This window comes from Dipodomys spectabilis, unplaced genomic scaffold (assembly GCF_019054845.1).
Source record: "Dipodomys spectabilis isolate Male_0828 unplaced genomic scaffold, ASM1905484v1 ptg000017l, whole genome shotgun sequence".
NCBI lineage: Eukaryota > Metazoa > Chordata > Mammalia > Rodentia > Heteromyidae > Dipodomys > Dipodomys spectabilis.
In genome coordinates this window covers 17323796-17351532 of record NW_024870694.1, presented here as the reverse complement: position 1 = coordinate 17351532, position 27737 = coordinate 17323796, and the positions used below count along the sequence as shown (strand labels likewise).

At 41.8% G+C, this 27737-nt stretch overlaps 1 protein-coding gene across 2 annotated transcripts in view; it reads left to right on the top strand.

Moving 5' to 3' along the window:
* Positions 1-1087: 1087 nt before the first annotated feature.
* LOC122097571 (LIM domain containing preferred translocation partner in lipoma) overlaps positions 1088-27737 on the top strand; it is a 674686-nt gene continuing 648036 nt past the window's right edge. The window contains exon 1 of one of the 2 annotated variants that reach the window (XM_042668165.1): positions 1088-1213. The gene's annotated coding sequence lies outside the window, so the exon portion shown is untranslated. Of the gene's footprint in view, positions 1367-27737 lie in introns of both variants that reach the window. The other variant, XM_042668157.1, reaches the window with a different exon arrangement.

The following is a 27737-nucleotide window of genomic DNA, read 5'->3' as shown; positions in this document are numbered from 1 at the left end:
CTTTATAATTATAGTACTTTGTACTGTAAAGGTACTTTCTACCAGATGGTCCACTTAAATGTATTCAAGCATCTGAGAATCAGTGCCACCTCCATTTTAACCCTTGTCCAAGGGTTAAATTTGGGATGGGCTCAAAATTATGACTCCAAACTTGTGTTTCTTTGTGATAACATGCAACTTTACCTGCCATATACCTAGCATAGTTTGACTGGAAATAGGACAGAGCTAGATTGATTTTGAGTTGAGAACAATGGTTTATAGTGCTGAATGATGAAATATTGGTCAAGTACAGAGTAACTTGGGAGGACTGGAAAGTTCCCTCACCGTGAAGATTTGCTGAATTAGAGAAAGAAGATAGAAGCTGGTAGGTAACATGATAGAACCAGAATCTGGAGATACATGAAGAGATTGGTACGTAAAGCACATATAATTGTCCTCACTGTGAACCAGGGCCCAGGTAGATCTTGGGAATCCAAAGATAAAGGTCAAGTTCACGTGTGTGTGTGTGTGTGTGTGTGTGTGTGTGTGTGTGTGTAGGGGAAGATCAGTGTATTAATGTTGTTACAGGGTATGTTTATTCTGTGGAGGGGATGATCACCCTCAGGGAAGCTATCGTAGATGAGTGCTATTAGAATGAAATCTCTAGGACTAAATTGGAGTTGGACAACTGAGGAAGGAAAGGTGACAGAGGGACCTACCAGGCAAAAATAGCACCATATGCAGATACACCTGCATATACAGATAGAAGAAGGTGGCCTGTTTTTCAGACTGTATTTCAAAAGGCCCACACAAAGAGGACTGTGGGAAGTGGAGTAGGGGGTGAATTTTCATTTTTTGCTAAGTAATGTTTAAATTTATCTAGTGTAGATGATAGGGGCCATTAACTGGTCCTCTAGAGATTCATGATTCACAGGAGAACAAGGCTGAGCCGAGGCTCTGGAACCTTCTCTGTGGGGTTAAGTATTTGATAGTAATGCAGGAGCCATAGCAACACTTTTAGTAACCGGATGAGTGAGCCTGAGACTTTGACCGAGGGCAGTAATGAGGCCCTCTTAACTGCGTACTTGCATTGGTGGGTGGGGACTTTTCCTGGAACTAGGCTTTGGAATGCTACACTGCTTTGCAAGAAGAAACTTGCTAGAGGAAAGGGGATCTAAAGTGGTGCAGCTGCATACAGGAAGCTGAATCTGAGTGGAAATCCATTGGCTTGAAGGTGAGGCTCATACAAGAGGTGGTCAAGGAAGTGCATTGTGGGAGTTTGCTGTAGTTGGTGAGAGGCTTGGAAGAAATGGCCATGTTCCTAATGCATGTGGCATGAATGAGACTGGTGGGGGTGAGTGACCAACGGTCAATGGAGATCATTCAGGTAAACCATAAAGTCAGGGCTAGAAAATGTTTATCTTCCTATCATTTCAAACATTCTTGTGTGCTTATCATATGTGTATATCATTACTATATTGATTGATTATGTATGACTGCTATGGTTTGGATGTGACTTGTTCTTCAAGGGTATGCACATATGTTAGAGGTTTGGTTCTTGGTGTGAGGATGTGAGACTGGGCCTAGGAAAAGGGTCCTTAGTGGGTGGTCCTTAAAGGTATGTACTAGGAATGGATTAATGGAGTTCCCTGGAATTCTGAGAACTAGTTGTTACAGGAGAGCCAACCCAGCCTCTGATTTGCTCTTTGGCTTGCTTTTGGGTGGTGTGATATCTTTTCCACTTGCATGCCTGTTATTGTGGTATCATCTTTCACCAGGCCTTCACCAAGGCTGAACAGATGCTGGCAGTATGCTTTTAAACTTCCGTAACTATGAGCTAGGTAAATTTCTTTTCTTTATAAAGTTCTCCAACCTGGGTGCTGGTGGCTCATGCATATAATCCTAGCTACTCAGGAGGCTGAGATCTGAGGATCGTGGTTCAAAGCTAGCCTGGGCAGGAAAGTCAGTGAGACTCTTATCTCCAATTAACCACCAGAAAACCAGAAGTGGCATTGTGGCTCAAGTGGTAGAGTGCTAGCCTTGAGCTGAAGAGCTTAGGGATAGTGACCAGGCCCAGAGTTCAAGCCCCATGACCAACCAAAAAAAAAAAAAAAAGTTTTTCAGCTTCAATTATTAAGTAATAACAACTGAAAATGGTTATCTTTTTTTGAGATGCTTTCTCTTTTAAGAAGTATTTAAAATTTTTATTATAAAGATGATGTATAGCGGGGCTATAGTTACGTAAGTCGGGCAAAGAATACGTTTCTTTTGGACAGTATCATCCTTTCCCTCTCACTTTCACATATTTTGCTTTAGTTCTCTAAAAGCGCTATGGTTTCAGTGGTTTGGTTTGGATACGTGTGTGTGTTTGTGTGGATTTATTTGGGTTACTGTCACTGGTGCCTGCCCCAAGCTCCTTGATCTTTCCTAGCTTCAGATTTCTTATTTGCGACAATTCCTTACTCCTCATCTTACCTTTCTACTTTTAAATCTACTTATTTTTGCTTACCTACTTATTTTTGCTTACTCTGACAGTCTTGGAGACATTACCAGGCAGATCTCTTGTCTTTTCCCTCTCTTTAAAACCTGCCCATCATAACCCATCTGTCAGAACCTGGTAGTAATTCATAGCCTTTGTAGCTCTTTTTATGTGGCAAGTGCATTTTACAATCATTTTTATGACTTAGTTCCCAATTGCAACTCAAGAGATGGTTTGGCAAAGATCTGCCTGATTTCATGGAGAATGGGCACAAATTCAAGGGTGGAGAAACCTTCCTCTGAGGTTTAGGTTTTAAGTAGCATCATAAGACTTGAACTCCTGTCTCCAAAACTTCTGTCCTGCTGTTTGACTTCTGCAAGAGAGTGTGAAATAATTGCCACTGACATCCTCAGCATGATCCACACACAGATAGAAGCTGTTATTATTTTCTTAGTTCTGTCTAGTAGTGTTGGCTGCCCGGGTCTGAGGCTTTGGAAGACAAGATAGTATTAGATTCGTGATTATGTAGCTCAAAAGTCTAGGTTTTACCATGTTGTCATTTTGGCAGTGTATCTTCACCATTTAATTTGTTCAAGGGAAAACAAAGACATGTGTTTGGGCCATTCATGAGCTCTATGATCTTAAGTTGTGGAATATCCACAATTTTCAGTTGCCATGAAGGTATGATATATCACATGCTATATCATGTGATTATATAATATATGAGATCATACGCTAGATCAGGTGATATATCATGTGATCATATGATATACGATACCACATAATATATCACATGCTATATCATGTGATCATATGATATATGAGATCATATGATATATCACAGTGTACTTGTGAAAACTAGCTAAGTTCCTGTGGCAGCACTTTGTAAGCTATAATATAGGATGAACATGTGGCCCAGTTCAGGTGCCCAGCTGGGTCTCTGGCACACAGTGATGGCTCCTTTCTCTGCTAGTGAGGATCATGGGCTTTGGATCTAGACAATTCCAAGTTCAAATACTCAATGTTTCATTTAAACAGAGGGAGCTTCCCTAGAGTGGTCACAAGCACTGCTTGGATTTCTGATTTATTTTTATTAATGAGGGCACCACTGTTGGAAATAGCATGCTACAAAAAAAGTGTGGTGAGATCCAGAGATAATCTTTCCAGGTGGTATACAAAGTGACTTGTCACCAGTTGAATGACTATGCAATGTATTGCACTCTGAGTTAGATTTTCATTTATGTTGAGTTTGTAGTTTTTAGTCCTGTGAGATTTTTCTTCTATGAGTGGCCTTATACTATGGCAGGACAGCTCCCAGGAATGCAAAGGAAAAGCCAATGTTGAATGGCAGAGCCAATCTTTCTCAAAAACATATGTGAAGCTGGGTGTCAGTGGCTCAGGCCTATAATGGTAACTACTCAGGAGGCTGAGGTCTGAGGATCACAGTTCAAAGCTGGCCTGGGCAGGAAAGTCTGTGACACTCTTATCTTAAATAAACCACTAGAAAGCTATGGCTCAAATGGTAAAGTGCTAGCCTTGAGCTGAAGAGCTGAGGAACAGCACCCAGGCCCAGAGTTCAAACCCCACAACTGACAAACAAACAAAACATATGTGACAACCTTTCAGAAACCTTACCTTTTTAGATAAGCATGAGAATCAAGCTAGGTCACCGTCACTGACCTAAAAGTTTTGTGATTTTGGCCTCTTGCCACCCTCCAGATAGACATTTTTCACTCTATAACTTTTTTTGGTATTCCATTGTTACTAGGTCAGCAGCCAGTACGCAGTAGACATTAGAGATAACTTCTTGCCCTAGGGGGAGATAGCTAGGGTATATGGAGTATAAGTTCCTTGACATTCTTAAGAGAATTTATTTTATTTATTTATTTATTTATTTTTGGTGATGGTGATGGTGATGGGAGAGCTTTCCCTTAGCTTTTTTTTTTCTTCTCAAGGCTGGCACTTTACCACTTGAACCACATCTTCACTCTTGGCTTTTTCCTGGTTAGAGATAAGGTCTCATGGATTGTTTCTGCCTGGGCTAGCTTTGGACTGTGATCCTCAGATCTCAGCTTTTTGAGTAGCTAAGATTACAGGCGTGATTCACTGGTACCTGGCTTCCTCGGCATTCTTTTTTAAAGTGTATTTTATTTTATTTATTTTTATTTTGTGCCCAATCTGGGGTCACTGTCCTTGAGTTTTTGTGCTCAAGGGTAGTGCTGTATATCTTGAGCCACCAGCACCCAGCAATCCTTGGCATTCTAAAGAGAACTTTTATTTTTTGCATGTTAAAAGATTTTTATCTTTAAGGTTAACCCCAATTTCCTTACATATAAAAATGCTTACTTCACTGATAGACTGATCATATTGATTGGCCCAGGACAGCTTCAGTTTATTTCCAGCCTATGTTCTTGTAGTAGAAATACTTTTCCCTTTCATTCTCAGAGGTGTTCTGAGTGGAGAATAAAGTCTATGGTTACATGTGAGTGTTGAGTTCTATAGAAAATGCCAGGCCTAAGTTAAAGGCTCAACAAATATTATAATTATTACAATAATTATTGCAAATATTTCATTACAGGAGGTACTAGGTATTCTAGAAATGTCTGTTGAATGAACTACATGTATGAAAGAGTTCAAATGTTTGAAGGTGAAGTCAAGATTGTGGGCTGTATGGGGCATGCTGGACCATGTACTTAAGTTTGGTGGAAGTGCTAGCTTTCCCTGAGAAATCAAAGAAGAACATGAAGGCTGGGTTCTGGTGGCTCACGCCTGTAATCCTAGCTGCTCAGGAGGCTGAGATCTGAAGATTATGGTTCAAAGCCAGGCTGGGCAGGAAAGTCCATGAAACTCTTATCTCTAATAAACTACCAGAACACTGGAAGTGGCTCTGTGGCCCAAGTGGTAGAGTGCTAGTCTTGAGCTGAAGAACTGAGGGACAGCACCCAGGCCCAGAGTTCAAGCCCTATGACTGACCAAAAAAAAAGAAAAAAGAAAAAAAGAAGGACATGAAGGCTTAGACTAAAATTCATTTGGGCAGTTCAGGTGCTGGTGGCTCACCCTTGCAATCCCAGCTACCCAGGAGACTGAGATGCGATTGCAGTTCGAAGCTAGTTGAGGCAGGAAAGTGTGTGAGACTTATTTTCAATTAACCAGCCCCAAAGCAGGAAGTGAAGGTTTGGCTCAAGTGGTAGAGCCTTGAGCAAAAAAGCTGAGGCAGAGTGCCTAAGCTTTGAGTTCAAGCTCTAGTTGTATGCATGTGCATGTGCATGAACCAGCTTGTGTACACACACACACACACACACACACACACACACACACACACACACACACACACACAATGAGGGAGCCTAATTTGCTCTGCTATTAATAGTTAAGAAATAAGATTGATTCTCTATCCATTGAGTACTTTAGCTGGGTTTCTAATGTATTTTTCATGCAGTGGTCCATCTTGATAATAATCTCTTTCTATAACTGTGTAAAGTCCAATGCTGTACTAAATTCAGTGCCAAGAGGTCACCAGTCACCTACACTTATTCTTTCCAGTGAATTTCCACTGAAGACAGATCTTGTGTAGTTCCCAGCAAGAAAACAATTTGGTTGGCACTTGTCTTGTTTGGTATGAAAACTAATCATTTTCAGGAACTGTAGTAAGAGTTGCTACCCAGAAGGCAGGGTGTTCCCTGAGTCATGGGAAAGGTAAACTTTGCAGTGACCAGGTAGGTAAGTGGCACTTTTTCTTAGATGGAGGTGAAAGGTAGGTCAGCGTTCCAGTAGCTGGCCTTTTCCACCTTGGCAGTCTTTCTTATTGGCTGCAGTTTAGCAGCCTCTCTTGGAGAATATTAGTATTGGCAGTTGGACAAGACCCTAAATATACATTTGCCCATCAATCTGACACATTTGTGTATTCACTCACTCTCTGGACAGCGTGTTTCAGGTGAATCAGTGTATAAATGTGGAAATCTGGCATGGGTCTTGAGGATGGAAACACATATGCTATGTGATTGCTGCCCCCAGATTATAGGTTTGTAAATGGAAAGCTGAGGCAGGAGGAGCACAAGTTCTCAGCCAGCCTAGTCTACATAGAGAAACCTTGTTTTGAAAACAACAACAACAAAGTATATGAGAAACTACCTGATGGCTCTTATTGAATGATGACTGACCTCTAGGGATCTGGGTAAACAAGTTTCTCCGAGGAAGAAATATCATTTTATTGGACATCGAGGGATCAGTAGGAATATGGGAGGCTTGGAGAAAAGAAAATATTTAGTTGGGGGAATAACATGAACAGAGACATGGAGGTATGGGACTACATTGTAGAAAGATGCCATGCAGATGGGTGGACCCTAGGTTGAAAAAGGCTCTGGTGTTTGTAACAAGTTGAGACTATATGATGAAGGGAGAATCAATAGGGCAGTAGTAGTATTGTTGGATCTGTCCTTTTGGGTGGATTGAAGAGGAGGGTCCTGGAGATACCAAGAGATACTGTAAAACCTCAGATCATAGAAAAATCAAAGCTGAATTACCCCTGGAGCAGTGTATCACAGAGAAGATTCAAAGAATGGAAGTCAACCTATCTTCTCAGGCCCTGAGAAGGAGGTACATCCAAGGTCTACAGCCTGGTCCCCGCATAGCCCTGAGGTGACCCCATCCTCTGCTCAGTACATTTCTCCTTATATCATTTATTAAATAACAACATATAAAAGTGGTCTAGCCAGGCACTGGTGGCTCACACTGTAATCCTAGCTACTCAGGAGGCTGAGCTCTGAGGATCACAGTTCAAAGCTAGCCTGAGTAGGAAAGTCCGTGAGACTCTTATCTTCAATAAACCACTCAGAAAACCGGAAGTGTCACTGTGGGTCAAGTGGTAGAGCTAGCCTTGAGCTGAAGAGTTGAGGGATAGCGCCCAGGCCCAGAGTTCAAGCCCTATGACTGACCAAAAAAAAAAAAGTGGTCTGGGCAGTGAGAATGATTGAAAGGGTGACACTGATCAAGATGTATTATATGCATGTTGAATTGAAACCCCTTTGTAGAATTTTAAAAAAATAAATGAAAAAACTTGAAAAGGTGGTCTAGGCTGGAGAAGCTTGGTAAGAAAGGGCTAAAAAATGTTTAGTGTGTTGAATTGCCAAAACTTTATATGTGTATTCATTCATTCTTTCTTTTGTTTTTTGTTTTTGAGTCAGGGTCTGTCTCAGTGTTTTACTGTTGACCTGAAGCTTGCTATGTAACTCAGGCTGGCCTTGAATTGTAATTGTTCTGACTTAGTCTTCCAAGTGCTGGGTTTACAAGTATTTGTCACCACACTAGGCTTTTCAGTGCTCAATTACCTGCCAGGCAGTGTTTCAGAAACTGCATACACTATGAAGAAAAAAAATGCAAGTGATTAGGCAGCCAGTGATTTCCAATCCACTGTCTTTACTTAGCCTATGTAATGACTTAGGTCTAGAAAAGTAAGGTAGGATACCAGGTATATCACTTGGTCACTAGCAGAGATTACCAGCAGGTACTGACACACCAAGAATCCATATAAACAATCTAACTGGATGAATCAAATTCATGCTTAGATGAGAAAACTCAATATTAAAACAAGAGTAAAGAACAAAAGAACTCCAAGTAGCTTGCACTAATTATAAACCTTTTTGGACATGTTTTTCGTAAGTGGGAGGGACAGATGACATATTTCCCCATCAAATAAAACAGTCAATTTAGATTTAATAAGGCAGTTATCTTAACGTAATAAAAATTCAACTAAGTTGCCATAACTATCTTGTTTAAACTCAATTAAGGCCTCATATTTCTCACTTGCTGAGTAAAATTTAATAGAACTTCAGTTAAGCATTTATTGCTTATTTAATTCAAAATTAAGTTAATCACCACAGTTAGTAACAACCACTGAGTACTTAATTAACATTCAGCAAACTATCTTATTAGGTCTAAATTAGATACCGACAGGTCTTGTTTATCCTAATCCATTTGCACACACTGCTTGTTCCCCTCCTCCCCCATTTCTTACCCCAAAGGCCTGTGGGGTCCCCATCACTTTCTTTTCTGACCTGTCTTCATTTTCCTGTGGTAGACAACCAACTTGGTGTGTGAAGAAGAGGGAAAGAATCCATCAGGTTATAGGAACTTTTAGTTGAGGTATAGCAGAGAAACTTCCATTCTATTCCGTTTTTCAAGAATGAGTACAAGAGAGGGAGGGTGTCATCTTGACATTTCTGGTTTCTCACTTAAATGAGAGCATTGGGTTTAGTTTATTCATGTTGGCCCTTTACTGGGTGTTGGGGATACCATAGCAGTTCAGACAAGGAACCTGTTCCTTGCTAGGACAGTCAGTCTAGCAGGAGACCTGCTTCATAGGAGCAGAACATTGTGATTCCTTGTGACCATGTTTCTAAGACCATTAAGGCTGTTCTCTCAGAAAAGGATGCCCTAGTCAAGTTATTATGCCCAAAGTCTGTCACGGGAAATGAAGAATCTTTACCATGGAACTTTCCTGAATCTTTAATAAGTCAGTGTACATTGTAACCTCTCAAAAGGCTTGTTTCCCAGAGTGATTTGACTCTAGAACCCTTGCGAATTTATTCCCTTGTTCCTTTTTCTCTCTCTCTAGAACACTGTTTAGGCCTAGTGACACAGTATGCTTTGGAGAAAGCTGCTGTAGGGTACAGATCCTGTCTACCAGCCTCTCAGAGCTGAGGAGGGCTGGGCAGACACACCCTAGTAGCCATGATATTGAATTGGAAGCTTGGCTGTGCCTGATGAGGCTGAGTGATTTCCAACTTAAGAATTTATGGCTGGGATCCAGTATGGAATCAGGGTAGGTTTTCCTCATGGTGGAAAGGGAGGCATTGTAGAGGTTGACTTTAAACAAGCAGAGTGGCCTGGAGGGTTCCCCTATGGTCATTTGGAACAGAACTGTGAACTTCTGACATGACTGATGGTTCGCAATACCTTAATGCTGTAGCATAACTTGGATATGTTTCCATCACAGCCTGACTCTGGAAGGTGAGAAGCAGAAAACTTTGTGTTGTAGAATTTACAGCTTTAGATTTTGTTCCAATGGGTGACTGCCTGTCCTGTCATTGACACCGTCCACGAGGCACTGTGAGGCTTTGCCTCTGCTTTGTGAACTGCACTAATTTTCTTTCTCGACTGTGAGCGTTGGCTCCTTTGTAGACAGTTTCATGATAACAGGACTGGTTTCCATTTGCCTTGACATATTTATTTATTTTGTCCCTCACAGGACTTGCATTCAGGGCCTGCATGCTGTCCCTGAGATTTTTTTTTTTTTTCTCAAGGCTAGCACTCTACCACTTTGAGACACAGCTCTGCTTCCAGCTTTTTGATGGTTAATTGAAGATAAGAGTCTCACAGACTTTCCTGCCAGGATGGCTTTCACCACGATCCTCAGATCTCAACCTCCTGAGTAGCTAGGATTACAGGTCTGAGGCTTCTTATTTTGACGCTTGGTGAAAACTATAGTTGATGAAGTACCTTACGGTTTAGACAGGAGGGATTTTTCTTTTTCCTTTCTTAGAGCTGACCAACACACTGTTACATTCTCAGTTATGGACTGTTATGTGACTAGCACAGATGGTTAGGTGCAAAGTATAAGCTGATTTTTGCAGACATTGAAAAGTCAGCTCCATGTGACATTTTCAGCAGGCAGTCCTCAGGTGGCAGACTGAAGTGTACAACATGGGCTGTGGATGTGAGTATGTGAGGAGGATGTGTCAGAGAGGGCAGGGTGCTGGTAAGATAAGTCTAGGGATGTGTTTAGAGGAGGAGATACTGACAGATGTCGTTGAGAGTTGGTTCTCCTCCAGTAGAGATTTTCAGAATTTAGGAATTTGCCTTGAGAGTCTATTTTCTTTCCTTTGTATTACATATAATTAATACTCATAGCTTTTGTAATTTGCCTTTGGATCGATCTAGATAGATAGGTCTACTAGGAAATTCCAGAAACATTCCAAAATCTTTGGTTTAAATAAGGAGTGCTTATGAGAATGGGTATGGAAGCTACACAGTCTAGATTTGCATCCTGACCCAGCAGGAATATCTTGACCTGTTTCTAAGTCTCATTAGGTCTCCATTGCTTCATCCATAAAATGAGAATAAGAAAGAATACTGTGGATCTCGTTGTGAGGAATAGATGAATCAATGCTTACGAAGTTTGACACATGGTGTTTGCCAAATGTTAGCCACTGTTGTTAGCCTGTTCCCCTTCCTGAACCTCTGAGTGGTGATTTGGAAAAGATCTTATATATCATCAAGATGAGTGTTGTTATTGTCATTCTGATTCTTGTCTCTGTAAATAAACTTCCTCACATCTGTCATCCAGTGTCCCTTATTTTTTGACTTAATACATCGGTGTGGTACATTTGTCAAAACTTAAGAAAGTGCTTTCCTATGAACCATACTCCAGATTCTGTTTAGACTTCCAGTTTTTCCATTCACTTCCTTTAAAAAATATTATTAAGTAATTGTACAAAGAGGTTACAATTCCATTAGTGAAATTATGAGGAATGCATCTTGATCCATGTCACCCCTTCCATCTTTCTCCCTCATTTTTCTCCCTGTTTGTAAGTTGGTATACTCAGGGGTCACTCTTTGACAAATGAGTTTATAAGTACAATGTATCTTGATCCATGTCACCCCTTTCATTATTCTCCCCCCTCTCTCCCAACCTCTCCCCTCAATTTTCCTACTTGCATAGGATATGCATTGAATTTTATGATTGCAGCCTGCCTCTCCTCCATTTGCTTCCTTGTTTTTGTTCTAGGATCCAGCCCAGGGTACTATAGTTCATTTAGTCCTCAGAGCTGCCCAGTCTAGAGTGGCTTGAATGTTCTTTGTCTCCTTTACTATTCAGAGCAGGATTCTTTATGGAAAAGCCTGTTGAATGTGTGACCTTCCTCTGTCTGCTTTTTCTCTTTAAAGGGACTCTGGCAAAGCAGGGCTTAAAAGTCACTAGAATCCAACTCCCTTGTATCCAGGGACAGAGACTCAGGCTCCCAAAATTGAGATGTTAGAGGCAGCTGGAGACCTAGAAAATAGCAACAAAGATCGTGGAGATTCCCTGATGGTTGAGAAAAGAAGCATTTAACATCAAGTAAACAGCCATTTGAATGAAGAAGAAAGAAATATTACAAATTAAAAAAATACTAAACAAAAAAATAAAATAAGGAAGCAGTTGTCTTTAGAACTTACTTCAGGATGACTGGGACAAGCAATGCAAAACAAAGCAGTCATTCATAAGGAAATCTGTGAAAGTGCCGAGTGGAACTAGTGTTTGATAAGCCCGGTATACTGTCTGTTTTTATTCTTGGAAGCTTTTATCATACAATACTACATTATGTTGTAGTCTGACTTTCACACAAATTGGATCCTGAAACTTCTTACAGGAATTAAAAATACAAACTCGTGGGCAGTATGTGTTTTATAAATTACTGAAAACAGAAGTGTAAAGATACGGCATACTGAGTACAGGGAAGCCTGCGATGGGCACCCAGACCAGAGAATGCAGGGATGAGGCAGTGGAGATGGCACCGGGAAGGAGCTGGGAAGCTGCAGGAAACAGCAGGTGTATAGCTCTGTCCTTGGAGCCAAGATGGGGGAGGCGACATCTCCAGCAGGTACTAGGATTGTGGGATGGGGGAATTGGTGGCAGGCAGTGAAGGCAGTGGCAGAGCCCTGGGCTGGTGAGTCTTCCCCATCTTGGGGTTTATTGTCTGTGAAACTGGGGCCAATTGACTTCTTACACCTCTTGGCCTTTGATCTCCCTTTGTCCCAGCATCTCCTCAGTCTAGATTACCCTTTCTGCTATCCTCACCTGGTGGAATCCAAACAGATCTTTGAACTCTAGCCTGTTAACACCATTCTCATCCGTAAAGCAAACCTTGATTTCTGTCCATCCACTCTACTAAGGAGGAAGTAATCGCATCCTCTTTTGATCCCTTGTGACCCTTTTTCTTGACTCCTTTCTGTCTTCTCTTGCAATTGTCAGTTTCTGTTTTAGTTTTTTTTTTTTTTAACTTTCTTGGAATATTCATTCCTGTCTAGAATTTGGCAGACACGAAGCACACATTTTTAGGAGAGATGGGTGGATGGATGGACAGGTTTGATGTTCCCTGTAGTAGATTCCAACTTAGTTCCTGTAGAGTAGGACCTTAATTTGTTCATATTTACAACGTCCTATATCAGCATACAAACATTCATTCATTCATCCTACAGTAAAGTTTCAGGCACTAAAGTCAGTTGTAGCATGTGTGTGTGTGTGTGTGTGTGTGTGTGTGTGTGTGTGTGTGTGTGTGTGTGTGTGTGTGTGTGTGTGTGGCCAGTACTGAGGCTTGAACTCATGGCCTCAAGCTTTCCTTCAAGGCTGGCACTCTGCCTCTACTTCTGGCTTTTTGCTGGTTAACTGGAGATAAGAGTCTCTTGTAGTTGTGTACATAGGCTGGCTTCAAACCAGAATCCTCAGACCTCATCCTTCTGAGTAGCGAGGATTACAGGAATGAGCCATTAGTGTCCGGCTAGGTGCAGCAGTTAATAGTTCGTTTGTTGGGAGTGTGCACAGACAGAATAGTCCATTTGCAATTTGTTTTCCTACTTAGATTATCTGGATTTTTTTTTCTTTTGATACATAAACACCAAGCAGGAAATGTTTATCTGTAAGTTTTTCTGGCATACAGAGAAAATGCTTTCCTTCATACGGGTGGTTTTAAATTGAAGAAAAAAAAAGATCACTGGGCTTTGAAAAATCCTGTTTAGATTTAGTTCCTTATAGTGTTAGACCCTGATTGATGAATTTAATTTCTTACTGACTTGCTTTGGCAGTCAATGCCCCCTGCCTTACTAGTTTTTAAAAAAAGAGTGCCAGGATGTCCTGCTGCTCATAGTTGAGCCTTCTTCTCATGTTTTGACTTTCCTTTTTTTAATACAGTGACAGGATGGATACCACTGAGGTGGTAAGTGGAAAAAAGAAGTGCAGTGGCGGGCACTGCTGTCTCTTCGGGCCTGTGTATTAATCACAGGAGGAAGTGTCAGACGTGCACACAGGAGCTGGCCTGCTGACTTAAGTTCATAGCAGATCAAAGTCAGAATGGCACGATTGGGAGGAGTCTGATGATATTGAAGTGAACAAGCGCAAGGTGCTCAGAATAAACTATTTAGTCTAGGGGTTCTCAAACCTGAAGGAGCATCACAGCCATTCTCATAGGTTTATAGGGCTTCCATTCATTTCCAGAGTCTCTGATAAGGTAAGCCAGGCAAGACCTAGGACTTTACATTTCCAACAAGCTTACAGGCACAGCAAGTGTTGGTGAGAACCACTGAGCTAGTAGTTCAGCTCTGGGGTTTTTCCTCTTTTTTTTTTTTTTTGCTGGTCATGGGGCTTGAACTGTGGGCCTGGGCGCTGTCCCTCAGCTCTTCAGCTCGAGGTTAGCGCTCTATCACTTGAGCCACAGCGCCACTTCCGGTTTTCTAGTGTTTTTATTGGAGATAAGAGTCTCACTGACTTTCCTGCCTGGGCTGGCTTTGAACTGTGATCCTCAGATCTCAGCCTTCTGAGTAGCTATTGGTGCCTGGCTTTCTTTCTCTTTTTAAAAATAAAAAAGATGGGGAAATGAGACACAGAAGATTGGAAGAAAGGACATGGCTAGAGTCACATGGCTTGTCAAGTCAGCTAGAGTCAAAGAAACCAAGGCCGACTCTCCTGGTTGCCATCAGCACTTAGAATATTATTATTATTTTCTAACAATTTTGATTTCCCAAGGCCATATTTTGAACAAGGGAGCTACAGAACAGTATTATTTTTAGTTCTGCTTCAAAGTGATAAAGTTTTACCAGCTTTCCTGGGTGAAAGTCAATCTTGCTTTTTAGGGCCTTCCATTTGGCTATCTCTAGTTAAATTTTTTAATTTCATTTAATCGTACTGTGGATTGAACCCAGGGCCTCACCTATGCTCTGCAAATACTCTACCACTTGTACCATGCCCGTACCCTTTTCCTTTTGTTCACGAACTTTGCCCAGGTTGGCCTTGACATTGCAATACTACTGCCCCTGCCTGTCTACCTAGCTACCATCTCTCCCGTTTCCTACTAATATAGACAGGCTGCCTCCAAGATTTTGACATTTGCTGCTTGTGGACATTGCATATTGAGTCTTCCACAGTGGTTTCTTCTTGTGTTGTCTCCTATTTCAATAGAACTTCTTTGTCTGGCTTGTGCATGTACCTCTGATTGTAGCTCCTCCCAGGCTCTTACATTGAACTGTCCTGTTATTTTCTTGCCAGGTTGCCCTCTGGGGACTTGGAAGGCTGTTCAAACCCTCCTTCCTCTGGTTCTTTGTGATTTTGGAGGCCTTACCCTTTTGGGGGTACTCATAGCTGGGACACACTTGTTTGCCCAGTGTATTTTCTGTACTTAAAGTTTCTTCTTTTGCTCTTACATTTCCATTTAAAGCCCTCTGGAGAGGTTGACGTGTCTCCTGCCAACAACATTCCTTCTAGTTTACTGAAACCCCTGTTCTTATCCCGCTAGGAATTTAGCCATGAGTTGGTTTCAGCACAGCTTCTCTGCAGCCTCCCGTCTCCTCCAAAATCATGGCCTCTGGCTACGAGAATTGACAACCTGGTCCTACTTCACCTCAAGCCAGTGAGAGTACCAACCAGTTGCCAGCATCTCCCCTATCCTTTCTTTCTTTTCTTTTTTTTTTTTTAAACCAGTTGTGGGGCTTGAACTCGGGCACTGTCCCTGAGCTTGTTTTTTGCTCAAAGCTAGCACTTTACCACTTTGAGCCACAGTGCCACTTCCCTCTCTTCTTTCTCAAGTGAGATTTTTTTTCTTCTTTCTTTTCTTTCCCTCAGCCTCAGTCTGTTTGGGCTCACTGACACACAGTGACATAGCCTTTCCTGGCATCTGTGCACAGTGACCATAAGTTATTGTGAAGCAACAGAGAGTGTTTGCTTGGTCTGGTTTTAGGAAGAAGTCAGAATGGACCTTTAGTGATACAGAATGAGCAGGAAGAATGTGTTGATTTGATTCACCAATTTATTTTTATTTCTAGACATAAATGAATGCATGGCCTCACCAGGAGAAAACTGTGGAGAAAAAATTTGAGTGGAGATGGGTGGAAGACACTTAATTATCAGTTCTCTTGCTCTTCTTCCCAGCACAGATTCTGTGTTCCCTGACTCTGATTGATTAATAGGCATCTGGGAACACATTTTTCCAACTCCCCAGCTGACTGCTTGTCTTCTTACTCACCATTTCCCTTGACCTCTTGGTCAAATGCTCACCATATACATGTTGGCTCCATCACCATCTGACCATTTCCTGGTTACCAGGATGTCCCCCCCCCCCCACCCCCCCAGCAATCACACTCTTGCTTGGGTCCCTTGAGTGTGTTGCTGGCCCCACCGTCTTGCATGCCTGTGTGTTTTCACACATGTTTTACTTATGGCCAAAAGGACCCTCCCCTTCTTTTCTATCCAACAAATGGCTGGCTCATCCCTCAAAGCACCGCACAGCTTTCTCCTTGAGTCTCATTTGATTTTCTCAGGAAGAACTGAAGGCAAAAACAAACCCAAGTTTTATGATGTGTGGTGTGTTTTGGTAATAAGAGTTGTACATGCTCATGATAGCAAATTTCAAAAGTACAGAACCATATGAAGAAGCTAATGAAAATCACTCATAAATTCAGTTTTTAGAGACAAGCACTGTTTGTGTTTTTAATATTCGTTCATGACTAGTTGCTTTTATTACTTTGTTATGCATTTGTAATGTACTGATTTGAAATCTTACTGTATTATGGTTTTATGTCTCATTTCAGCAAGCAGTAGTGCATGAGCATCTTCTCAGGGCCTTGAGATACTTTCATACATGTAGTTTTTGGTTACTACATATTCTTCCAGCTTAAGAATTTACCATCTTTCCAAGCTGGGTACCAGTAGCTCATGCCTGTAATTCTAGCTACTCAGGAGGCTGAGATCTGAGAATTGTGATTCTAAGCCAGCCCAGGCAGGAAAGTCCATGAGACTCTTATTTACAATTAATTACAGAAAAAAGTTGAAAGTGACGCTATGACTCAAGTGTTAGGGTGCTAGCCTTGAGTACAAAGGAGCATAGGCCCAGGATTGACTCTCCCCCTCAAAAAAAAATACATTACAATTTTCATCATGGTAAGTAGCACTGTGATGAATATCCACTTTAAAAATTTTGTATCAACAAGTCATTTTGTATGATGCAGTGTTCAGATTTGGGCCCGTTGTGCAAAAGGCAAACATTTTTTGTTGTTGTTTGTTTTGTTTTTAATTTTAAGAGCAACTATTGGTCACTAGAGAAAGTTAGGAACATATGGGACTGTACCGAGGAAAATACAAAAATCCTGTAGTCATTTTCTGTTCCCGTTATTAAATCTAGTGTTAATTGTGTGAGTATGTCTCTCCATCTTTTTACTCTAGTGCTTGGCAAACATTATCTGTGAAGGACCAGTTAGCAAATATTTTAGGCTTTGTAGGCTGTAGATGGTGTTTATTTCATCTTCTTCCTCCTTTTCTTCTTCTTTGTCCACTTTCTTCATTTTCTTTTTTATATTGTTTTAAAATAAAAAAAAAAAAAACTGTTCTGGATTAGTAGGTTGTAAAATTACTGTTTGCTAGGGCTGGGAGTGTGGCTGAGTGGTAGAGCTCTTCCCTACTATGCATGAAGCCCTGAATTTGATTTTTCAGTACCACATAAACAGAAAAAGCTGGAAGTAGTTCCAGTGGTAGAGTGCTACCCTTGAGCAAAAGAAGCTTAGGAACAGTGCCCAGGACCTGAGTTCAAACCCCAAGATTGGAAAAAACAAAAAAAAATATGCTGTTTGCTGACAGTACTGCTCAACAGTAGGCCCATTCTGTGTGTAATTTCATAGTTGTTCTGTAATGTACCTCATCATTGTTTCTGTTTTAGGCTGACCAAAAATAATGAATAAATAATAATTTTTAAATATAATTAATAAATAATAATTTCTAATGGAATGGTCACAGCCTCTTCATGGCTCTTATGCAGACTTTCAAGCTTTTTTTTTTTTTTTGGTGCCATCACTTGGGCTTAAACTCAGGGCTTTGTGTTCTTCCTTGTTTTTTTTTTTCTCTTAAGACTGGCTCTCTACCACTTGAATCACACTTCTACTTTTAGCGCTTTTTGCAGGTTAATTAGAGATAAAAGGCACACAAAGTTTTCTGCTTGGTCTGGCTTTGAACGACAGTCCTCAGATCATAGCGTCCTGTGTAGCTAGGATGGTAGGTATGAGCCACTGGCCCTGGCTTAAGAATGTTTTATTGTGAATATTTGCAGAGGTATTTCCATTTCTTACATCTCTGTCCTTCCAGCTGAGCACGTTCTCTAGATGAGACTTAGTAGGTGCTCAGGCAATTTGTGTAGAAAGGTCTTAGGCTGCAAGTTTGCCCCTGCAAGCAGTCTGTGATCAGAATTGAGCTATTCAAGGTTTGTTTCTTGGGCTAGAAGCATTAGTGTCACTTGGGACTTGAGAGAAATGCAGATTCATAGTTCCAGAACCTTCAACTTAATATGACCCTCAAGTGGTTTGTATGTATATGACAGACAGTTTGGGGCTGTGCATGTTCTCCTGTATTGGGCATTTACTTACCCTGTCCTTTTTGTGAGCTTCTTCACACACACACACACAGCATGAGTGTCTGTCTTGCCCAGTGGAACCTGTTTGGCTTGTGCTGCTTTCATCTGGGGCTGAGGTGATAGTGGGAGGAGCAGTCATATAATTAGAAGGACTGTAGGTACCTGTAGAGCCAGCAGTTCTTAACCATTAGGTTTCAAGCACGAAAATAAATCTGTACCAGTCTAGCCTCAGCCTTGAGTCCAAATCTCTGAGAAACGGATCTGATCATGATGACTAGAGAATTGGGCTTCAGTGTTGGGCCATTGTTGGATAAAGGCCTAGGCCAATGTTCTGCTGTACTGTTGAGAAAAGTATGGCCCAGAGAGGTCACACAGATATTAATAACAAAACCAAGACTGGGTCCTGTGCCATCTGCCTGAAGATAATGTTCATAGCACCTGAGTTTCTTACCAACCTGCAGTGCAGGCTGCAAGTAAAACTGGGTAAGGAGGCTGTACCCTTGTCATAACAATTTGACCTGTCAAAATGCTGTGAGTGACTTAACTTGCCAGGGTGTCAAGAACATACAGCCTTTTGTACCCCTTTACCTTTATTCTTTCTAGTATCCGCCTTTGGGTCTACAAATTCCTCCCTCCCTCCCTCCCTCCCTTCCTTCTTTCCTTTTCTCTTTGCTTTATTTTGTGCTGGTATTGGAGCTTGAATTTAGGGCCAGGGATCTGTCTCTTAGCTTTTTTTTTTTTTTTTTTTTTGTTCAAGGCTGGTGGTCTTATCACTTGAGCTACAGCTCCTTTCCTAACATTTTGGTGGTTACTTAGGATAAGTGTCTCATGGACTTTTTTGCCCAGGCTAACATTGAACCATGATCCTCATATCTCAGCCCCTTCTGAGTAGCTAGGATGCTAGGCATGAGTTACAGATGCCTGGCTGGGTTATTAAAGAGGCTTGAGCAAAGTCCACATGTCTAACTGACCCAGGCAGCTGCCAGGACATTAAGATTCTTTCCACGTTACAGAGTGGTGGCCAGTTCCCTTAAAGGAACCAGTAAAACAAGCTATGTTCTCCTTGTTTTTTCACTCTCCACTCAGTGTCAGAATTTTTTATTGGGAACTCTGGTCGACCCCTTGCTTCCAGTTGGTCATGCCTAGTCAGAGGCAAAGAGAATAGGATGTTGACTGAGGCTTTGCAAAGACATCCGGTGGAAGGGCTTACAGACCTCATGATTAGTGCTGTGATTACGTGGCAGGCTGGAATGGAAAACAGGAATAGAACTAATTACCATGATCGCTGGCCATTTATTGAGTGCTCACAGTGCTGGGCACTCAGCCTGTATCATTTCCCTTAATGCTGGCAGGGACAGTGAGTGAAGGACTTAGGGAGGGACTTAGTGGCAGGCTAGTTTGTGAACGTAGTTGTGTTTGATTTCAAAATTGTAGTGCTCTGCTTCTCTGGCTGGCTCTATGGTTATCTCTTGTCACCTACCAGTCCTAGGGATTTAGCCAGAAAGTTCATGGAGATAGATTGAAGTCAGTATGTAAGGATACATGGTAAGAGATACTGAAAAATTGAGGGCTGAGCACCATGACATGTCTGTAACTGCAGTGAAGAGGGAGGCCGAGATGGGAAGATTGTGGTTCAAAGCCAGGCCAAGCAAAGAGTCTGTGAAACGATATCAAAAGCAAGCTGAGCATGGTGGCTCACACCTGTAATTCCAACTAGGTGAGAAGTGGAGTCCTGCTGGTACACAAGATGCTGGCTGAAAAATAACCAATGCAAAGAGGACTGGGGGCATGGCTCAGGGTGGTAGAGTGCTTGCCTATCAAGTATAGGGCCCTATGTTCAAACCTTAGTGCCACCAAAACATTCAAAAAAAAAAAAAACCCAAAAACTTGTTTTTGAAAAGGAGTGAACTGGGTCAAGTAGTAAATGATTGCAGCTCCTTGAGACATGAAATGTCTTGATGGGAGATGCAAGTGGAAGATTTGACTGGAGGTAACAATTCCTCTGGCATTCTACTGCATCAGGGATTCCAAGATGTTGGATTTGGATTCGATGATCCCCCTATGGAGCAAATACATGGACATTAGGTAAATGGATAGATAGGGAGGTGGTTGGGGAAGTGGTAGGGTATTTAACTTGGCTAGAACTGAGAGTTGTGTGCTGAATACTCGTAATGTACAAGTGCCTGCCTCATTGCATCCTGTAGGAGAACTTGCCCACAGAGAGCCCTGTCCCCAGGTGGGGAGAGAGAACCTGCTCCCAGTGAAAGATAATAAATTGTCATGCTAAAGTGTATCAGGAAAAATGTACAAGTGTGTGCTATGGAGCTTACAGGAGGGCAGAGTTCAACAGCAGGGAAATAAGTGGTTGTTTTCTTTTTTTTTTTTTTGGGTCCGGTCATGAGCCTGAACTCTGGGCTGGGTGCTGTCCCTCAGCTCTTCAGCTCAAGCTAGCTCTCTACCACTTCAGCCACAGCGCCACTTCTGGCTTTTTATTTTTTCTGCTTATGTGGTGCTGAGGAATCGAACCCAGGGCCTCAGGCATGCAAGGCAAGTGCTCTACCACTGAGCTACTTTCCCAGTCTTTCTTTGCTTTTCTTTTTTCTTAAAAACAATATTGGAGGGCTGGGAATGTGGCTTAGTGGTGGAGTACTTGCCTTGCATGCATGAAGCTCTGGGTTTGATTCCTCAGAACCAAATAAACAGAAAAAGCTGGGAGTGGTGCTTTGGCTCATGGGTAGTACTCTACCACTTGAGTGCTAACTTTGAGCAAAAGAAGCTCAAGGACAGTGCCAAGGCCTAGGACTGGCAAATATATATTGGAGTTAGAGAAATAGCAGGGATGCTTTCTCTGGCTCAATAAGAATTGCCTGTGGTCTCTATAGCTGGAGTGATCAGGGACAGCTTTCAAAGATTAGAGTTCATCTGAATTACACCTGGAAGGTGGACCATTGAGGTAGAGGTGAATGTGTTGATAGGCTTTAGATGTTGACAAGGAGAAAGGGCAGGGAGAGAAGGAGAGGGAGGGGAAGAAAGGAAGAGAAAAGGTGAAGAAGAGGGAGAGCAGAGGGAGAGGAAAAGAAAGAGGAGAAGGAAAGGAGAGAGCATTTCAAACCTAGTATAGTAGGTAGTGTGAAATCTGGAGACCTCAAAAAGTCCACCAGAGTGCAGTTCCAATCTTTGATACATATCTGCATGGGGTTACGGTCTTGTCTTCTTAAGTCTGTTCAAAGCAGTGCCTTCCTTTCCAGTCTTTTTGATGGCAGAGGGGCACTAAGGCTTGCTTTTATATTTATGCTCTGTTGCCTTACAATTTTTGATTTTAAGAAAGGTGTTTCTTCTACCAGAGTTTCATATTTTTGTTTTAATCTGTAAAAGGCGGGTGGGAAATTTTCTCACCTTCTAGGACAAGAACTACAAAACTGGAGAGAATGGGTGTCAAGAATCCATGCCAAGCCAGGTGTGCACAACTGTAAACACTCAGGAGGCAGAGGTAGGAGGATCATGAGGTTGAGGCTGACCTGTATGTAGACTCTGTCTAAACAAAACATAATATAATCAATAAACCAAAGATCTGGAAGACATGAACACTCCCTTTCTTTGCTTGCTCTTACTCGGTCCACAGTGGTCAGAATCTTGTCTTCTTGTGTGCTCAAGAGTTGGCTACAGTTTCCACTTTCTAGAAAGCCACCTGACTTTCCTAGGTTGAAATCATTTTGGTTGCTTCAGATGCAGCCTCTACATAACTTGTGGGGTGTCTTCCAGGAATCCAGCAGGCATCAGCCTTCTCCTGTGTGCTCATAAACTAGACCAGTTTTTCTCTTATGATAGATGTTAGCTCTCTTTGCACTTCTATTACCTGTAAACTCCCAGAGGTCAGGGCTCTAGTCTGATTCACTTCTACTCTTATATCACTGATCATGCTGCCTGGCACATGGTAGATGTCTTGTAAATGGATCTGATGTGTTGGAAGAAAGAAGTGATCAGGCTGGTGAATGGCATCCTCTGGGCTTCAGGAATCTGGGAGGGGAAGATGGCTTAGGAATGGATGTCAGGCCTGTGGGCTCCCATTTCCTCATTCTGGGTACAGGTTGCAATTGCCTGGAGCCACAGATCCTTGAGTCTCACCACCTCAGGCCTAAATCTGCCACCTTTAATTACCTCCTTTCCAGGGAACTGGAGTCCTTGTTGTCTGCCCAGAAGCTGCTAAATATAGCTCCAACCTCTAGGCCTTGGTATGCTCTGGGCCGAAGTGCTGTACAACCCAAGCTGTCTGTCATTGGAGTGGTTTCCTTGGGGATTCTTTACAGTTTTAAGTTTTCATTAGGGATTGCTTAAAAAAATTTTTTTTTCAGGCCAGCAAAGAGTGTTTAAGGGCAGAATGTTTAAAATTGTGTAGGAGGATGTTAGGAATGTGAAAAGAGGACTTAGTTCCAGTGGCTCATGCCTATGATCCTAGATACTCAGGAGGCAATGATCTGAGGCTCATGGTTCAAAGCCAGCCTAGACAAAGAAAGTCTGTGAGACTCAAATCTTTTATTAACCACCAAAAAGCCAGAACTGGAGCTGTGGCTCAAGTGGTAGAGGGGCAGCTGTAAATATAAAAGCTAAGGGACAGCACCCTGTCCCCAAGTTCAAGCCCCATTTTTGGCACCAAAAATAAAAACAAAAATCAAACCCACCAGCCAATCAACCAACCAACCAACAACAAAAAACAGAGTAGAGAGGGAAGAAGGGAGAAGTTCTTCCAAAGGGACAAGTGACTTTCAAAGGGAACCTTGCGACCTTTTGTAATTATTTACCCAAGAAATCCCGTTTATGTTTGACTTTTGAAACCTCTGGGTCATGTAACTTGCAGTGATTCCTTTTTAGGTTGAAATAATTTCTTCTTAATTTTAAACGATGCTTCATAGTGCTCGTGGAAAATATAATAATGCAATCCAGAAGTACTTATGGTAAAGCAAGGATTTCTTGTTTTTATCACTTCTCACCACAGTGCCTTTCCCAAGGACCAGGCTATCTTTTTGCCTGGTCTGGTAACTAACATTACAGGTGTGTGCCATCATACTGGGCTTTAGCAGTCTATTCCATATTTGTTCTTACTAGGCAGGGTTGCTTACTTTTCTCCATGGAATATTCATAAATATTCTCAGGTTATTTTCTATTTCCCATGTATTTAGTGAGTATATCCACTGAATGGATGTGCTGTTTTTAAATTTTAATCATTCACATATTCTTGATAGGGACTGTTGCCCATAGTTGACTCATAAATAACACTGTTATGAACATCTTTATGCATTAAATCTTTGACATGACTTTGTCTCAGAAGCATGCTTACTATCATCATTTTTGAGGACATATTTCACGGATTACACTTGAGTTTTAGTGGGGATCACCTAGCATTCCTCAATTATTTTTGGGCAGGTGTTTGGAAAGGAACAGTAGAAACCGGGAGAAGAGCAGTACCTTAGAATCAGCCCATGTGGTTTTCTTGGCAGCTTTAGGAAGATACATTTTGACTCATTGCAAATGTAGTTCAGCTTAGAGAGTATCACTTGTTTGAAAGGAGTCCACTGGGGCAGTGCTTATGCCTTGACTCAGGCTCTTATCACTCAAAAACTTGATGTGATAATTTTTTTTTGGACAAGCATTATTCAGTGTGATTGCCTCTTAATTGTTTCTCAGTGATTTTTTTTGTTTTTGGAAGGGAAAATAGAAACATTCCCACTGAGAATATTCTACAAGGCCTACAACTGCTTCTACACATGGAGTGACAGGAAGGGACTTCAGGATTGACAGCTCCTGGAATACAGGGACCAGTGTGAAGAGATCTGTCGTCATGGGAAGCCCACGCTTTCCTCTATGGATAAGGCTGGCTTAGTGTTTTATGGTTGCCCTATAGCATTGCATTAGGAATCTGATGGAAAACATTTTAAAACATTACAAAACCATTCTGGCAACCTTTACAGTATGGTTATTGTGTATCTGTTTGATATCACTGCAGAAATATGGGATTCTTGTTTTTGAAAACGTTTAGGATTCACTGATGCATGCCCACCACACACTGAAGGAAAGATACTCAGTGGCCCTATGGAAAAATCCTGACCTTAGTGACTCACAGTCTAGTTATGTTGCATAATAGATGAGAATGTTGTCCTGGAGATGATGATGAGACACACAGATTTAGAATAATAACAGCATGAACAGAATGTGGTCCACTAGTTCTTCCTCCCCACACCTCCTTTTTTTGGTCAGTTGTAAGGTTTGAACTAAGGGCCTGGGCGCTGTCTCTGAGCTCTTTTGCTCAAGGCTAGTGCTCTACCATGTTGAACCACAGTGCCACTTCCATTTTATTGAGTAATTAATTGGAGAAAAGAATCTCACAGACTTTTCTGCCCTGGCTGGCTTCCAACTGTGATCCTCAGATCTCAGCTTCCTGAGTAGCTAGGATTATAGGCATGAGCTGCTGGTGCCCAGCACCATGAGTCCCATTTTAACATGAAAGATGGGAGAGGATGATAGTGGACTCAAATAATGTGCAGAATCAATTTTAGACACCACAGCAACTTCTTATCTGTTATTCTCTTCTTTAGCCCCCTCTTATAGTTTGGCAAGTTTGCAATGTGCTTTCTTCTTTTTTTTTTTTCAAGAGTACAAAATGTATACTTCTTTATTTATATAAATAGGGCTTTAAAATAATACTATTTAGCCGGGCGCTGGTGGCTCACGCCTGTAATCCTAGCTACTCAGGAGGCTGAGATCTGAGGATCGCGGTTCAAAGCCAGCCCGGGCAGGAAAGACCGTGAGACTCCTATCTCCAATAAACCACCAGAAAACCGGAAGTGGCGCTGTAGCTCAAGTGGTAGAGCGCTTGCCTTGAGCTGAAGAGCTGAGGGACAGCGCCCAGGCCCAGAGTTCAAGCCCCACGACTGACAAAAAAAAAAAAAAATAATAATACTATTTAAAAGAAATCTGCATTTTTACATTAACCATCAGTGAGTTCCTGACCGGAAAGGCTGTGCATGATGATACACAGCAGGGACCTCACCGCACTACAACAGGAGCTCAGGAAAGGAATAGAAAGGAACCTTTCTATTCTACCGTGGTACATTTAGTGGTAGAAAGAAAACTTTTATCTAGTTGGATGCTAGTGGCTCATGCCTGTAATCCTAGCTACTCAGGAGGCTGAATCTGAGGATTGCAATTTGAAGCCATCCAAGATAAATCCAAGAGACTGTCATCTCCAGTTAACCAGCAAAAAATTGGAAATATAAATGAGACCCAAGTGATAGTGGAAAAAAAAAAGAGCTTGGGGCCCTGAGTTCAAGTCCCAGTACCAGCACAAAGCAAACAAAGCAAAAACCCAAGAAATAAAAAAATTCCTCAAACCAGTTATCGTCTTGAATGGCATCAGGAAGAGTTGAAACTCCATGGCATTCAGAGTAATTTCTGAAATTGGGGAGGAGCAAGGAAAAGCCTTTCTTAGGGTGCCATTGTGACCATGCTGATTTTTCAAAAAAAAATGTTTGGGGGAATTTGGAGGATGTATTTTTGCTTGACACTTCCAGTCTTTGGAATACTGACCCCACATTTATGAAAGAAGAGGGGTCTATAGGATGGGCTGAGCTCGGTAGAGCTTCTGTTCCAGTTTCATGACTCCATGACTCTGCATTATGTTCCATCTCCAAGATGACTTAGGAGAAAAAAGGAAAAAGAAAAACTTTGCTGAATCAGTACCAGCATCACCTGCTTGTGTCTGACTGGGAAGTAGGTCAGAGCTTGGCAGACATGAGAATGTGGTTGGCTCCAGCTGTGAGCTCTGGACTTTGTCCCACACCTGCCTAAGAAAGAGAGGAAAGGCTGACACTCAGAGATAGGAAGGGGTATATTTGTGGTTAGTAACAGAAATTGGAGGTGTATACCCATTTGTGGTAAGGAAAATTGAGGCTCATAGAAGAAAATTGCTGTATAACATCTGTGTGAATGGTAGTTCCTTCTGACTGAATTGTTTTGCCCTAGAATGTCACAGACTGTAGGAGAAATGAATTGATGTGCTATTAATATTATACTATAACCCAAGACTGGAAACCTAAAGCACAATTGAAGGAACAAAGTTGTGGAGAGTTTATTAATTTTGAAATGAATTGACATTGTATCCGTCTATTGTCCCATTCATCCATTCATTTCATCACAGTAAAAAAAAAATACACAGCATGCCAGTTACCATGCTAAGTCCTGATTCACTAACATTAAACCAGGATGGCGGCAAGACAGTTGAGAATTTAAAAAGTGGCTAGCTCAAATTGAGATGCTCTGTCAATATAAAATCCTTACTAGATTTCAAAGGCTTAGACATTTCTTATTCATAAATTATATTATGTGGGTTACTTCTTGAACTATTTTAATATATTAGATTAAATAAAATATATGATTGTGTTAATTTCTCCTCTTTTCAAATTGTGACTGTTAGAAAGTTAATGATTATGTGCCTTCTGTGTACTGATTCTCGTGGATCAACTTGGTCTAGAAGTTTCTGGGTAAAGGAAGGGAGATCTGGATAGCTAAGTCCTTACAGCCACTTGTCTGATAATGGTGATGTCCCCCTTCTTTTCTTCCCTGCCTTTATCTCTGTCTTCATCTTCCTTTGCCACTGCCATCTTCTCTGCCTCTCTTTCCTTCCTTCCTTCCTTCCTTCCTTCCTTCCTTCCTTCCTTCCTTCCTTCCTTCCTTCCTTCCTTCCTTCCTTCCTTCCTTCCTTCCTCCCTCCCTCCCTCCCTTCCTCCCTCCTCTCTTTCTTTCTTTTTCTTTTTTTTCTCTCTCTCTCTTTCTTTCTTTCTTTCTTTTTTTGGTGGCTTCTTTGGGCTTGAACTCAGAGCCTGGGTACTGTCTCTGACCTTTTATGCTCAAGGCTAAGTGCTCTCCCAGTTGAGCCACAGTTCCACTTGCAGCTTTTATTGGTGGTTCATAGGAGGTAAGAGTCTTGTGGACTTTTTCTTTCAGTGCTGGCTTTGAGTCTTCATCCTCAGATCTTAGCCTCTTGAGTAGGTAGCTAGGATTATAGGTGTGAGCCATTGGTGCTTTACCTCCTCCCTTACTTTTCCTTCCCTTTCCCACTTTTTTTTTGGGGGGGGAGGGTCCTGAGGCTTGAACTCAGGGTCTAGACACTGTCTCTGAGCAATTTTGCTCAAGGCTAGCACTCTTCCACTTTGAACCACAGTACTACTTCTGGTTTTTTCGGTGATAAATTGGAGATCTCTCTGGTGAGCCATAACCGCTTTATCTATCTCCTCTGTCAGTCAGGCCTGCAAACTAGGGCTAGATGCTTCCTCACCTTTGCTTCTCCTATCCTCAGATCTTACTGAGTCAGCCCTGGTGTCACCTCCTTTTCATTTTTCCTCTACCTTCAGTCTCCCTCCTCATGTCAGGTCCTCCAGCTCTCTCCTGAATCTCCAGTGTTCTAAACTGGCCTTGTTCACTTAATACCTATATCTGTTGTATTCTCTGGTCTTGTAGGGTAGTAATCTAAATGAGCAATCTGTTCATGCTATGCCCCTAGTTTTCAGATCCCTCAATGATTTCTCCATTCAGGCTAAAATCCAAAAATATTTTGTATGTACTAAGAGGTAGGGGAGGAGAAAAGG